At 36.7% G+C, this 13,164-nt stretch overlaps 1 long non-coding RNA gene across 1 annotated transcript; it reads right to left on the reverse strand.

The window, feature by feature from the left end:
- Positions 1-913: 913 nt before the first annotated feature.
- LOC116781040 lies at positions 914-11,439 on the reverse strand. The gene is made up of 3 exons (XR_004354751.1): positions 11,429-11,439; positions 10,268-10,271; positions 914-1,028 (listed from the first exon to the last, which is right to left on the reverse strand). It is a non-coding gene; the product is annotated as an uncharacterized LOC116781040 (long non-coding RNA).
- Positions 11,440-13,164: the final 1,725 nt, after the last annotated feature.

Below are 13,164 nucleotides of genomic sequence, written 5' to 3' on the forward strand. Positions count from 1 at the left end.
GCAGGAGGTTAAAATATATGCTTCTACAATGGCTTTGATGGGAAAAGGTTTATAAAAAGAATATGAAAACTTGAGCTCATTTTGGGGAAGTAAAAATTTTTCTTATAACAGTGACTAAGGCAAATACTATTTAATATAAAACTGTGTGAAATATTTCCTTCCTTAAAGAAAGTTTTTTCCTGGAAGCTGAGTTCTGTTGTTCATATACAAAAATACCAACAAAGCACAGATGGGAAAATAAGTTATGAGCTGTTCTAAATGATCAATTTTTTTTCAGTGTCTATAACATACAACACATTTCCACATTCTTTCTAAAGAAGAAACTGAGTGAAAAGGCAGAATCACAGGATCATTCAAGGTGGCAAGCAGAGCATAATGTTGAATTCAAAACCTACTGTGCTGGTTTAAAAGTTAACCAGCAGGGGAAACCAATCTAACTCAAAAGAGAGATTACAAGTCAGAATAACAATTTAATAAAATAATACAATAAGTACGACCACACAGACAAGCAACAGGCACTAACCCACAAAGCCCAAATGTACAACCCAGCACCCCGGGGCACAAACGAAGCAGTGCTACCTGGGCCCCCCCTTGAGTCCAAAGCAAAGGGAGAGGGGAAAAACCTGCTGGTGGGAGAGCTGCTGCAGTCCAACCAAAAGTGGTGATTGCAGTCCAGTTGAGGGTGGTGGTCTCAGTCTGGTTGAGAGCGATGAGCTGCAGTCTTCCTCTGGATACCATGAGTGGTAAAAAGGTTCCGAAACTCCAGGTTTATATACTCTCCAGTTCAGGCAGGAGTGTTCAGTCCTCCCCTCAGAGTGGGGAATTCCATGAAAGGGTATGAGGATGCTCATTCCATAAAAGGGTATGAGGGTGCTCAGGAACATCCCCCCTCACACACACACACCTCGCAGGCCTCTACTGACAACAGTTTCTGGGAAATGGCATGGAGGGCTATAGAATACACAGTTCGGGCTATACCCATCCAGTATAGCCCGATGAATCAGTCCCAGCTGTTCTAACTAGGACACCTACTTGCTTAGATTTGTCCATTTCCATTTTTTTTAGATATCTCTCTGATCATACATACTCAAAAAACCTAAAAAAAACCCCCTTCATTTATCAACGTATTTTGAGGAAAAGCATTACCAGACCCAGATATTTTATTGTAAGAATGGAAAGAAAAATATTCCCACCCCAACTTTTATTTTATTTTTTTGGCTGTTCAGAGTGAAGAACATTCATTAGTCTCCTTAAATAGGAAATGATTCCTAACCGACCCCTCAAGATGTACATGAAGCAGTAAAATTTAATTTCTGTCCAGACCACAGAAGGATTTGTGGTGCAACTTTTTTTTAGATATTTCATAAGAATTCAGGCAACAAAACCTGATGTCGATGATCTTAGCAAATGGTGAAATTAAATGTTTAGGAAGTATGTTCAAAAATCTATAAGGTGGAGAGACTTGAGTTGGTCATGAATTTGAGTCTGAGGAGGATGTTCTCTCTCTGGGATACAGAGATTTTCTTTCTCAAATTATTCACTCTCCAGAGAATAGAATTGTAGCAACAAAAGCTGAAGGGAAACTATTTAATCATCTTGCCTCTCTTCCCTCCAGACGATAATTTTTCTGAATGCTCCTCGACCTTCCCCTCCTTCCCTCCCCCCAACCTCCTTGCTTGAAATTTAATTTTAACCATCTGAGGCCTAGAAGGCAGAAACTGGGAGAAGTAATGGAGCTTCTGTGACATCTTAATGTAGTCTCACGAGTCCCAGTTAAAACAAACAGTACGCTCTCAAAATCACAGCCCACTACAGAGAGAGATAGAACTGCAGACCTGATTTTGTTGGTGTTTCTGAGTTTGGTTGCTGTTGTAGTGCTGAACTACGAGTAACTGCCAGGCAAAGGCCCTACCTGGTTAAGGTCAACTTCTCCTGATCCCACTTGGTTTCTGTGTGATCCAGATGCTATTCAGCCTTAAGAAGTGCAAAGCTCCTGATATACATAAAGGCTCAATTTCACTTATTCGAGGAACCTTAATGCAGGAAAATAAGGTGGCTTGACAGTTTTGATCCCGTGTATCAAGTGTGCAGAGCTCTTTCGGATTTCAGGTTTGGACTTCAGCATCTAATAGTACACTGCATGTTGGACAAGGGGATATCATACAGATTTCCCCTTACATCAAATGTGGGGTTTTACCTGGTGATGTGCAAACAAGGCAGAGGAGGGCATAAAAGAACAGCAGACATCACTGGTACCCTGGGAGTGCTCGTGCAATTAGGGAGTAGCTGGGAAGTGTGATGTGTGGGGATATTTGGTTGTTAGGTCAGGGAAAGTAATACAGTCCACCATGTCTTTCATGTGAACAGCACAAAATTTTGGATGTCTCTAGTGCCTGCAAGTGAAAAAGCAGTACTTTGTTGATGTGATGGAATTTGGATGTGGTTGTCCCCAAATATTTCATAGGACAAAAACCTCTTCAAAAGCCTGGGGCAGGAGGATAAGTTTATGTTCTGAACTGTTGAAGGTCTGAGTAGTCATTGACTAAATGAGTTTTCTCCATCAGTCATGAGGAAATCAGGAAGTAATTGAGAATTTCAGGGTACAGTGTATAAACTAGGTCCATAGCAGGAAAGACTATTTAAATATCTCAACCAATTTTTATTTAGATTGCTTTGAAAATATTTAGTTGATATTAAAAGTAAAATATCCTCAACTGGAGATACTAATGAAGAGGGAAATGAACCAACAAAATTATCCTCATGCCATGAGGATTAAAGGAACTGTTTGGAGTGATCCTTCAAAATAAAACACAGCAGTTTCAAATCCTTTTTAGTGAATTTCCTGCAATGCAGCATTCTGGCCTGGCATTTTAATTTATCTCTCATTACTCTTTCCTCTCTGATTTATCTTTGATATTGTCAGTGAACGCCATTATCAACAATTAACCTTAATGAGGACAGGGCCAATGTAATTTTATATGCAGTCAGTTTATAGAACAAATTGATAGTCTATCTCTTTTCATTGAGGATTTGGGGTGATTTTGGTAAAATCATCAGACTTCACTGCTGTTTTTATGTCTTTTCATTCTTAAATAAAGAGAAGATCAGAATAAAACTGCAAAAATACCTCTTCCATTAAGTCTAAAAATACTTTTTGCTTGGGCATCCAATCCTCTCAGATTGTTCCAGACTAATAAGGCAAGATCACTCTTGCTCTCCATCTCAGTATCTGAATCTCGAAGCAGTAAATGAGCTTTAACAAAAACTGGCAGCTTTCTAATCAGAGGGCGGTGAGAGTTCATGATTTAAGCTGCTGGTTGGAAAGGGCAGTGAATCAGGATCTGCTTACTGTCTTTTTACAACCTCAAACAGTGTTTCAGCCTGATTAATTTCTTTTAATAAAAGTTATAATTATTTTGTCTTGTTCTAAATTCGGTGGTATCCATCTTAATTTGCCTGGGATGAGCTAAGACGTGCTATGTATGCTTTAGATGTGGTCCAATCTCACACTTTAGGGAGCTGACAACAGAAGATGGTCAATCCCCAAAAGCACAGCTCCTGAGCTCTACTCCAGAGTTTTACAGGAAGCAGGATGGGACAGCCACCATCAGTTCAGCAACAGAGCATTTCAGTTCTTAAAAATACCTCTGAATAGTGCAAAATGTATCTCCACTCTAGTCTGCGTCCTAATTGTTATCCATAAGGTCCCAAGGTTATAGGTCAAATTATATATCTAATGTATGTATACATTATATGTATATATGCACACACACATATATATATGATGCCTTTGAATGAACAATGTATATGCATATATACATACGCCACATATTTTGTCCATGTGTATATACATATACATATATATTTATACATGCACACACATATACACATTAGATAGATAGACAGATAGACAGATAGATAGATAGATACAGATATAGATATAGATACACATTATATACATGTATATGTACCATATATAACCTTTGTCTGTCTCCATGTCCTTGTTGCTTCTCTTCAAGTAGCTTTGTCTAGTTTGTGAATGCTTTCATGGTTTGTCTGAGTTTTTCAGTTATAGCTATTCTTCAGAACATAATGAATATACTAAAACATATTATCTTAGCATACATTATACTGCTGAAATTATATTTTGTAATGTCAAAATCTCAATAAGGTAGCTGTGAAGATAAAGTAGCGAAGACAGTATATGGTGATTTCTTATTTTCCAAGTTGTAGTAAATTTGTTCATTTGTCTTCTATAGTCTTCAGGGGTATGTCCCCAGTGCTGTTCTGCATCAACCTGCCTTTCCACACATTTTCTTATGATGCCTCTTCGGATAAATTGCCAACAGTGCATCACCATGACCTTGGATATCAATCTGCCTTTTTTAAGCTTTTGTCATCTATCTCTTTCATCATGCTGCAAAAAATTTATTTTAGAGAATAATCTACTGGTAATCTGGAGTCTTCTTCAGTTCATGTTCTTAGCAAAATGTTCCTGTCTGGATCTGAACTGTGATGCTGTGCTTTTGCTCATCATGGTCAAAATTTTGCCGTAGTTAGTTTTACCTAATTTTTTGTTTCTATATTTTTACCTGGCAAAAGGAAATAAAAGATCAGAGCAACCTGAAAAGGCCACAAAATGCATTATGAACAGAGGTAGCCAGAAAACCCTCTGACAGAACAGCGATTCTGAATTAGAACCAAAGCAAATGTCAAAATACTTGAACAATTTGTACATTTTTACTTTATTTAAACAGGTTTTGGTAACCCTCCAGATGATATTGACCACAATATAAGACTCAGTTATGAATCAGTCCCTTCAAAAGTGCTCCTTACAAATGCTTTGGACACATGGCAAGGTGACCTACAAATGTGACTAATTTGGAACTTCTCCAGAGTTTCCATCCAAAGACTTCTAACGTGCTTATGAATGGCACAAAAATCTATCTGCACCTCAGCAATATTTGTGATAGTCCACAGTACCTGAACACAGCCAGTTAAGGAAAGTTGTTGGTTTAGTCTCCTGAATTTCAAGAAAAACCCAAAAATGTTACAGAAAGTGGGCACTGAGTGATCAAGACATACCCCGACACAGAGTGTACTCTATTTTGCATTATGAAGGATGTGAAGAAACTTTTTTTTCCTACATTGATATCTGTGGTGGTATCTGAGTTTAAAAAACACACTGCACATCTGTGCACACCTGAACTCTCTGAAAGCCATCTTTTGTTAAAGGGTGGGTAGTACACGTGCCACATTGATTTTATTGATACTGAGGTTGCCAACAGAAATAATCACACCTGGGGTGACTAAGGGTTAATTTGATGCATTTATAAGTAATTTAGGTATAAAGCCCTGAAATAGCAATGCTGGCAATGTGAGATGTAGTAGTGTTAGATTAGTCTGTTAATTCACCAGTTCATACAGCAGAATAGTTTCTATTTCTGGTTTTTTTTTTTCTTTTTACGTTTTCTAATGACCTGTCTGCATCTGCCTGTATGTCCTTTGCATTCAAATTCTTATTGAAAAAGTCTTATGTGAAAAGGGAACAAAAAGTAAAGCTGCATTTAAATATTCATTTGAAAAAGACATTTCTTCAGGGAAATCGCTTATAATGAGCAATGTTTACTAAAACCTCCCAGCATAAGTGGATACACATGAACAAGAAGATGGAGAAATTCCTAGCTGCACTCAGCTTACAGCTCATTTTCTAGCCAATAACTCTTTAACAGTAAAGATTGTAATAAAAGATAGTCAAATAACTGCCACTGACCTGTATCTCTCACTAGATGCCATGTACAATGTCTGTTTTGAAGCAGGAAATGACTTTATTTTCATGAGTAAAAACTCTTCATTTTGTTTTTGATGAGATTTTCTGTTAAAGCAGTATGCACCACATCACAGCAGCTACATACATACAATTAGTATGTCGCTCATTTTCAGCATCAAAAGTCAGTCAGTGTTCACATATTTGTAAACTGAAAACAAATACTTGATAATCAGCAAAAGCCATATCTCTGTGCGTCAGCTGATGACTGATGTTGGTTGCCAACGACACTGCTTGAAATGGAAATAATAATTTATGCTTAGAGACAATGAGAAAGTCAGTTTGATGTAATTGCTGTGATGCAATAGTGTGTTGGTAAAGCAGCATGTGTATATAGTATTATACATAAGTATTTATACATGTATGGGTGTGTATTCATATGTGTGCTTGTGCACCAACAATGCCTTAGGATCATGTATTTGGGTAGCATGAACCCATGTGATGTGTTTCTTAAATTGTTCTTTCATCTAACTATGTAGGTAAGAGCTGAGGAGGGAAAACAACAATCTTTAGCTGAACTTAAATAAATTTTAAAAAAATCCTTTAACTGGAACAGACAACTCAGCAAAGTAGCTATAAACGAGCTTATAACTTACTTCTGTTTTATTATATTCACTTTCTGGGGTTTCTTTCCTTTTTTCTTCCCTACTCTTTGAATAAGCATAATGTTTTATTGAACAAAACTTTGTTTGATGTAGATGGAAGGTTGCACCATGAGAATGATTGCACAACTGTTTTGCTATCTCTGTCATTTTAATTTGCTGGATTAGGGTGAGTAGGCACTAATGTTTTGTGTCTGCTTATAGGGTGAGACTACTTATAACCTCAGTGGACTTTTAGGGCTTTTTATGGTCTTTTAGCATTCATGGCACTGAGGTTGTTGAATGCCTCCTCTAAAGTGAAAAAAAAAAAAAAAAAATTTAATTTAGAACTGGACCGTCAAGACAAAATCATAATAGCAGAACTGACAATTGCATCTTAGAACCACGGAATCATGAAGGTTTTAAAAGGCCTCCAAAATCATCAAGTCCAACCTTTGACCAAACACAACCACATCAACTAATCCACAGCACTAAGTTCAGTCGTTTCCTGAACACTTCCAGGGATGGTGACTCTACCACCTCCCTGGGCAGCCTGTTCTAACCCTTGACAACCTTTCAGTAAAAAAATTGTGGAGGTCAATAAACTAACACAGTCCCAGTCTGGGGGCAAGAAACTGGAATCCTTTATTCGTAGAAAAGCTGGTGTTTTATAGGTCTGGGGTATTACATATTTGAGGGGGGGTTGCATATTCATCAGAGAGTTGGCTTATTACAATTAGAGGCTTTAAAGAGATGAGTTAAAAGGGGAAAATCCAGGTTAACAAATTTGAGGTCTTAACACATACATTATAGGGGAAAACCCACTTTATCTTAGGGGCTTTACATAGGGGGAAGACATTCACATCTCTTGAGACAGGATTATGCAGGGAGGAGCAGATACAATAGGACATGTGATAACATTATTTAAAAAGTCTCTTCACATCCTGCTGGAGAAGGCAGGAAAATTCCACAGAGATGAGGCCAATGAAGAGGGTTTTTCCTAACTACTGTGACTCAAGGTTTCTGTTTAAACTCAGGAGTTCCTTTTTCTGATATCTGAATTTTCGGACTCCAGCAGAAATTCTTGTTGATGTCCAACACCAACCCGCGCTGGTGCAGCCTGAGGCCATTTCTTTTAGTCCTATTGCTGGTTGTCTGGGAGAAGAGGCTGATCCCCAGCTGGCTACAACTTCCTTTCAGGTAGTTGTAGGGAGTCAAAAGATCTCCCTTGAGTCTTCTAACAACCCTAGTTTCCTTTATTTTCCTGTCCTTCTCCGAATACCCTCCATCACTTCAACATCTTTCTTGCAGTGAGGGGCCCAGAACTGAACACAGGATTTGAGATGTGGCCTCACCAGTGCCAAGTGCAGGGCACAATCACTGCTCTGGCCCTGCTGGCCATACTGTTGCTGACACAAGCCAGGATCCATTGGCCTTCTTGGCCACCTGAGCACACTGCTGGCTCAGGTTCAGCTGGCTGTTGACCAGCATCCCTAATCTTACATTCTAGTAATCAATTTCTCTAAAATCCTTCTGCTTTTTTTCAACCAAATTTATCTGTCTACCATGTATTGTTGATGTAGTATGTTGAAACCATGTACTTACATGTCAGTTAACACTCAGTTGGTAATTTAGCATTAAATTTAATTATGTAAGACAGATACTGCCTAAACCCTTTCAGCATGGCCAGAACTCCAGTTTTATGCCTGTTATGAGCCAGGGCTGTAATGGCTGAACTTCAACACATGGAATAAATCATGTGGAGAAACCTCAACGTATTAGTGATCACTGAATAAACAAGGTTAACTTTGTTTTGCTTAATACTTGAGAATAGAAATTTTTTCATGTATCTCCTTGTTTCGGGCAGGTGAAATATAACATTTTTTTACTCCTGACAGCCTTTTTAGCAGAATTGCAATCTCTGAAGCAATGAGTTACCATGGATACTAATATATCCCTGCATGTTCCTAATCAAAAGTGTCATATGATCTGTCTACATTTACAAGTGTTTGCCTTTCATACATGACTATTTGTAAAGTCCCCTTTTAGCCACAGATTGTATTTAACAGGAATGCAGAAACATGTTTTCTGTCTTACAAGCAAAATAAAGCAATTTCCTCAAGTGACAGAGGAAAACTGGATTATTATCATGAACGAGACCAATACTGTCTGATTTGAGATCAAAATGAGATCAAAACTTGGATCTAGTCTTCAGCTGACAGACTAAGCTCAGAAACTGTTCATCCAGTACATTCTGAATGCTGTGGACTGAAAAGTGCTTGATTTTCTTCTCAGTTCCTATCTGGTTTGCTCCAAGTACAGAATTTCTGAACTTTGGATTTTAACATCGTCGTGTTGTAACACATATGTGTTTGTAGCTTGTCACTCAAAAAAAAAAAATAAAAAGACAAAAAACCCATCTAACAAACCCACAACCAGTTATGTCTCTAAGCATCAGTTCTTGCTGTTAGGTTTGTGTTTCTCTTTTGGATAGGGAAAATCCCACAGAATATTTGAAAATGCTTTGTTAAGCTACAGTTCTCCTCGGATCAGAAATATTTGTTATCATTAGACAGTTTTACCTCATTAATATGAAACCTGCCATTACAAGTCCTTTCCGAGAAAAATGGACAAAATTATTGACAAGGTCATTGCTGCTCCCTAGAGAAGACGGTTGTTCCTTCTCCATGTGTGTGCCAACCTAGGTTTTTGTGTGGCCGTGTGGAAAGTCAGACAGATAAATTGATCTGAGTTAGAAAAAAGTTTAGGAAAAAAATAGATTTTCCATGATGTTTTTCAGGTCTATTACTTTGTGAAGTGGCTTGTTACATTGCTGTGAAAGTGCCTGTGCTGCCTAACAGAGTATTATGTCAAGTGGGAGTAAAAGGAGTTTGGGAGATTCAGGTGGAAAAAAGTCGGATATGTTGCAAAATTCTAATGAGGTGACTACTGAAATCTGTATGGTTGCCTTCAGAAGTAAAAGGCATCACACTGTATACCTGAAAAAATGCTGTTCTATTTACAAGTCAAAAAAACCCCCTGTTGTTGTATTTGCAGGCTCTAAATGTAAGAACTGAAGCTGAAAGCATATAATCTCTGTCTGCATAGGTAATATAGCATGATGAGAAGACACTATCTACAGAGATACAGACACCAATTGTTTGAATTAACATATTCTCATGTTTTGAGGTTTATTTTGTTTGTCAGTTTTTCCTTCATACACAGTCTGTCACTGTAGTTTGGTTATTTCTGTATATATTTTTTTTCCTCAGTGTTCTTTGTCTGTAATTACTTTTCGGCAAACCTGTCACTACAGGTAGGAATATATCAAGCATGCATATGGGCAGAGTCCTTTATGTGACAAGTTAATGTAAGCATTATTATATTGATACATGTTTTGGATGTTAGTTCTCTTAAGGAAAGATCCTTACAAACACAAAGATTTCTTTCTTTTGTAAACACCTCTATTTCTTTCATGTTGTCTGTTCGTCAGTCAGTGCAGAATAGTAGTCCTTTCAGCTTCAATGGATTATTTCCAGGCTTTGATAGGAAAGTAAATACTCTTTGCTTTTTGAAATGTGAAGTCTGCCAAGGCTTCAAGTTTTCCAAAGGTACTGTATGCCTTTGCTAACCTGTAATGGGAAAGGTACAATTCATTTTTTTTTTAGGGTGAACAGGCGAAGATACATTATTATTTATATTAAAAAAAAAATATTTATTTGAATCCAATGTGAATTTACTTATCTTGCTCGTTTATATTTGGAAAATATGAATTGCTGAAATTCTTGGATAAAAGAATTAGCAAAAACTAAATATGAAAAAATAAACCTTCCTTAAATAATATTTAGTATGGTAGCACTGGGCTTAATAACTAGCTTTTTCTTTTTTTCTTTTTTTTTTTTTTAGTGCTGATCATAAGTTTCAGAGACTGAAAAATAAGAGAAACTGTCTAGAGCAACTTATTGAAATTGTCAGTCATTTTCTACCTGGTCTCCAAACTGAGATGACTCTCACTTTTTCTGCTTGGCACGCCTAGAAAAGGTTAAGAACTGAAGTTTGTTTCAAATGTTTCATTTAAAATAAAGATATTTTTAGAACTCCCAAGAGAACTGTAGAACTCATAAAAAAAAGAAAAATCAGTGGAAAAGCATAGGTGTACTAAATATATTAATGTAGTCTAGGAATTTTTGACATGCATATTTCTTTTAATCTGAATAGGAAGAGCTCTTAGTCTTAATATTTGCCCCAAATTTCATATTTGAACTCAAGTATTAATGTATAGCTTCATAACAGGAGAAAAAAAAAGTGATATCAAAATGTTCACTGCGGACAATGGATAGAAGGAAAACAGATTCTAAGTATTTGGTTTTATTTTTATCTTTTGTGGACTTAAACTTTTACTGTGCAATTCCCATTTTCTACCCCATGGATGCTTCTGGTAGCTGAAAATACCAAAGAAATCTTTTTGATTTAAACCAGTAATGGTTGCTGAACTTTGGTTTTCCATAAGTTTGCTACTATGTTTTTGGAAGATCACACCAGATTACCTTGCCTTTATCTTTTCTCTGTTAAATTTAACTCTTATATCAACTGTAGGCTGTCAATGGCACTGACTTCACATAATTTCCCTTTGTGCCCATCATATGGGTTTGAAACTTTCCAGGTAAGAGTTGGAAATAACCAATTTTTACAGGGGAACGTATTTTGCTCTTATCATGTTTAAATTGCTGAAATTGCAGGCAGAGCTCTGAAGAAGACTGATCATTCCCTCTGCCTCTTAATTTTCCTCTGGAAGTCTGGAGTTGAGTGAAAATCTCTAGATTGTGCCTAATGTCAAAGGCATAACTGACAAACTGTGTTGTCATTAGGACAGCAGCCTGAACCCAACTGTAGCAAAGTATTAAAGGCATGTAATATTTAATATATATGTTATACACTTTTTTTTTTTTTCACTGAACTTTAAATCTCAGTTTTATTGTCGTTGTTTGTGGGAACTCTTGAAACTTGAAAATAGAACAACCTAACCTTAACTGAGTGTGAGAACCTGCTCAGTTGAGGTGGTGGAAAGTTGCTGCATAACTGGTAGGGTCTGTAACAGGGAGTTTATAGTTCTAGAATATTGCAAGAAAAGAGCAATATTTGTTGGACTGGATAAAGAGAAGAAGGAAAGGACCTAGGTGATTGTCAGGATCTTTTTCAATGCCATAATTCTTCAAGTAATCAGATGCTTTTGTAACCTCTTTCTCTATAGTGAAGCTTTTGGAGGAAATTGTCATTGAAAAAGGATGAAACAAGTTTTCATTACCAAAACAAATTTTTACTCCTTTGAAATTGTTAACTAACTTGGAAGATTTAATTTCTCATAATTCTTGGAAGAGAACCCTAAGCAAAGGATAAAAGACAAAATTTATAGAAATTAAAAAAATAAATAAATAAAAATGGAGCTCTCATGTATGCATGGAACACAGTCCTTGCTGTGGAGAGGAATAGGTGAAGGGAACAGGAAAAAAAAAAAAAGGAAAAAAAAGAAAAAGAGTAGAAAGTTTGTCAGAAAGTTACTGAGTGCATAGTGAACATTTGGAAAGTTCATTCTATAATGAACTTAGCTGAACCCTTGCTATGGCAGGTAATGTTAGAAACAGAGGTTAACAAGGTTCAATTCAGATTTACTCTCTCTTCCTATTCTTCTTGCACATTCAGATCAGGACTGACCAGTGCCGACAGAATTACGAATATTTTTTTCTTAATGATGAGAGGTTTAAGAACATCAGGTGTTTCTAAGCTATGAGAACCCGCCACCTTCCCCACAGAACAAGGCACTCATTTGTTTCTCAAAGGGAACTCATAGGAGGTTTTCTTCAGCTAAGTGCTGCTGATTCTATTAAGAAAACAGTTTTTTGAGATGTCTGATTATTATGTGGGTGTATTTAATAAACAGTGGGAATAGAAACTGTCAAATTTTATTATTTGATCAGTATTCTATTTCATTTTGATCATATCTTTATGGATCACTTGTGAAAGGTAAAAGGAAAGGTGTTGCATGTTGTCACTGATACTGTGCCTTAATCACTTTTCTTTAAAACAAGATAATAGAAATTGTTACATTCAAGAGATTTAAAAAGGTGGAAGTCTTAGGTAAGGAAGTCTTCTGTTCTGTTTTGGATTTCTTGATCTAAGTCAAGTCAGGTTTTATTGTATTTAAGGACTTAACTCCCAGCAAGATCAAATTAAACCAAACACCTTTGAAAAAATCTTTTTCCTAATCCTGAGCCTGTTCCATCTTCTTAACACTAAGGGATAAGCATTATGGAGCAAAGGATTTGTGAAGAGAGGAAAATATTTAGATTAGTGATTGGATGGAAAGAGATCAATTGCTCTTCATAGCTTACAAAGGTGATAACTAGCCAAAATTTTTGACACATGCTGTGACACAAATAAGAATGTAAATTATTCTATCATATAAAATACATGTGAAAGATAGTGTATTGTTCTGTTGTATTGTTATGCATTGTTCTCTGTATCTCTGTGTATTAGTCTGCCAGAAGATTCAAAGCCAAATTAAGAGGTACTCTTTGCTTTTGTAGGAGAGCTTTAGGTATTTGAAAAGACCATGGGCTTATGTTCAAGCCATCCTTTCTAAATAATTATCTGTTTGATTAATTCTAAGCTTTTATGGAGGGCAATACTTAGTGTCTGTGCACCTCCTGTGGAATAGGGAACAGATTTATGAGTAAAACAGTTGTCCACACAGCAACT

The sequence above is a fragment of the Chiroxiphia lanceolata genome, chromosome Z, assembly GCF_009829145.1.
Source record: "Chiroxiphia lanceolata isolate bChiLan1 chromosome Z, bChiLan1.pri, whole genome shotgun sequence".
In the NCBI taxonomy this organism is placed as follows: Eukaryota; Metazoa; Chordata; class Aves; order Passeriformes; family Pipridae; genus Chiroxiphia; species Chiroxiphia lanceolata.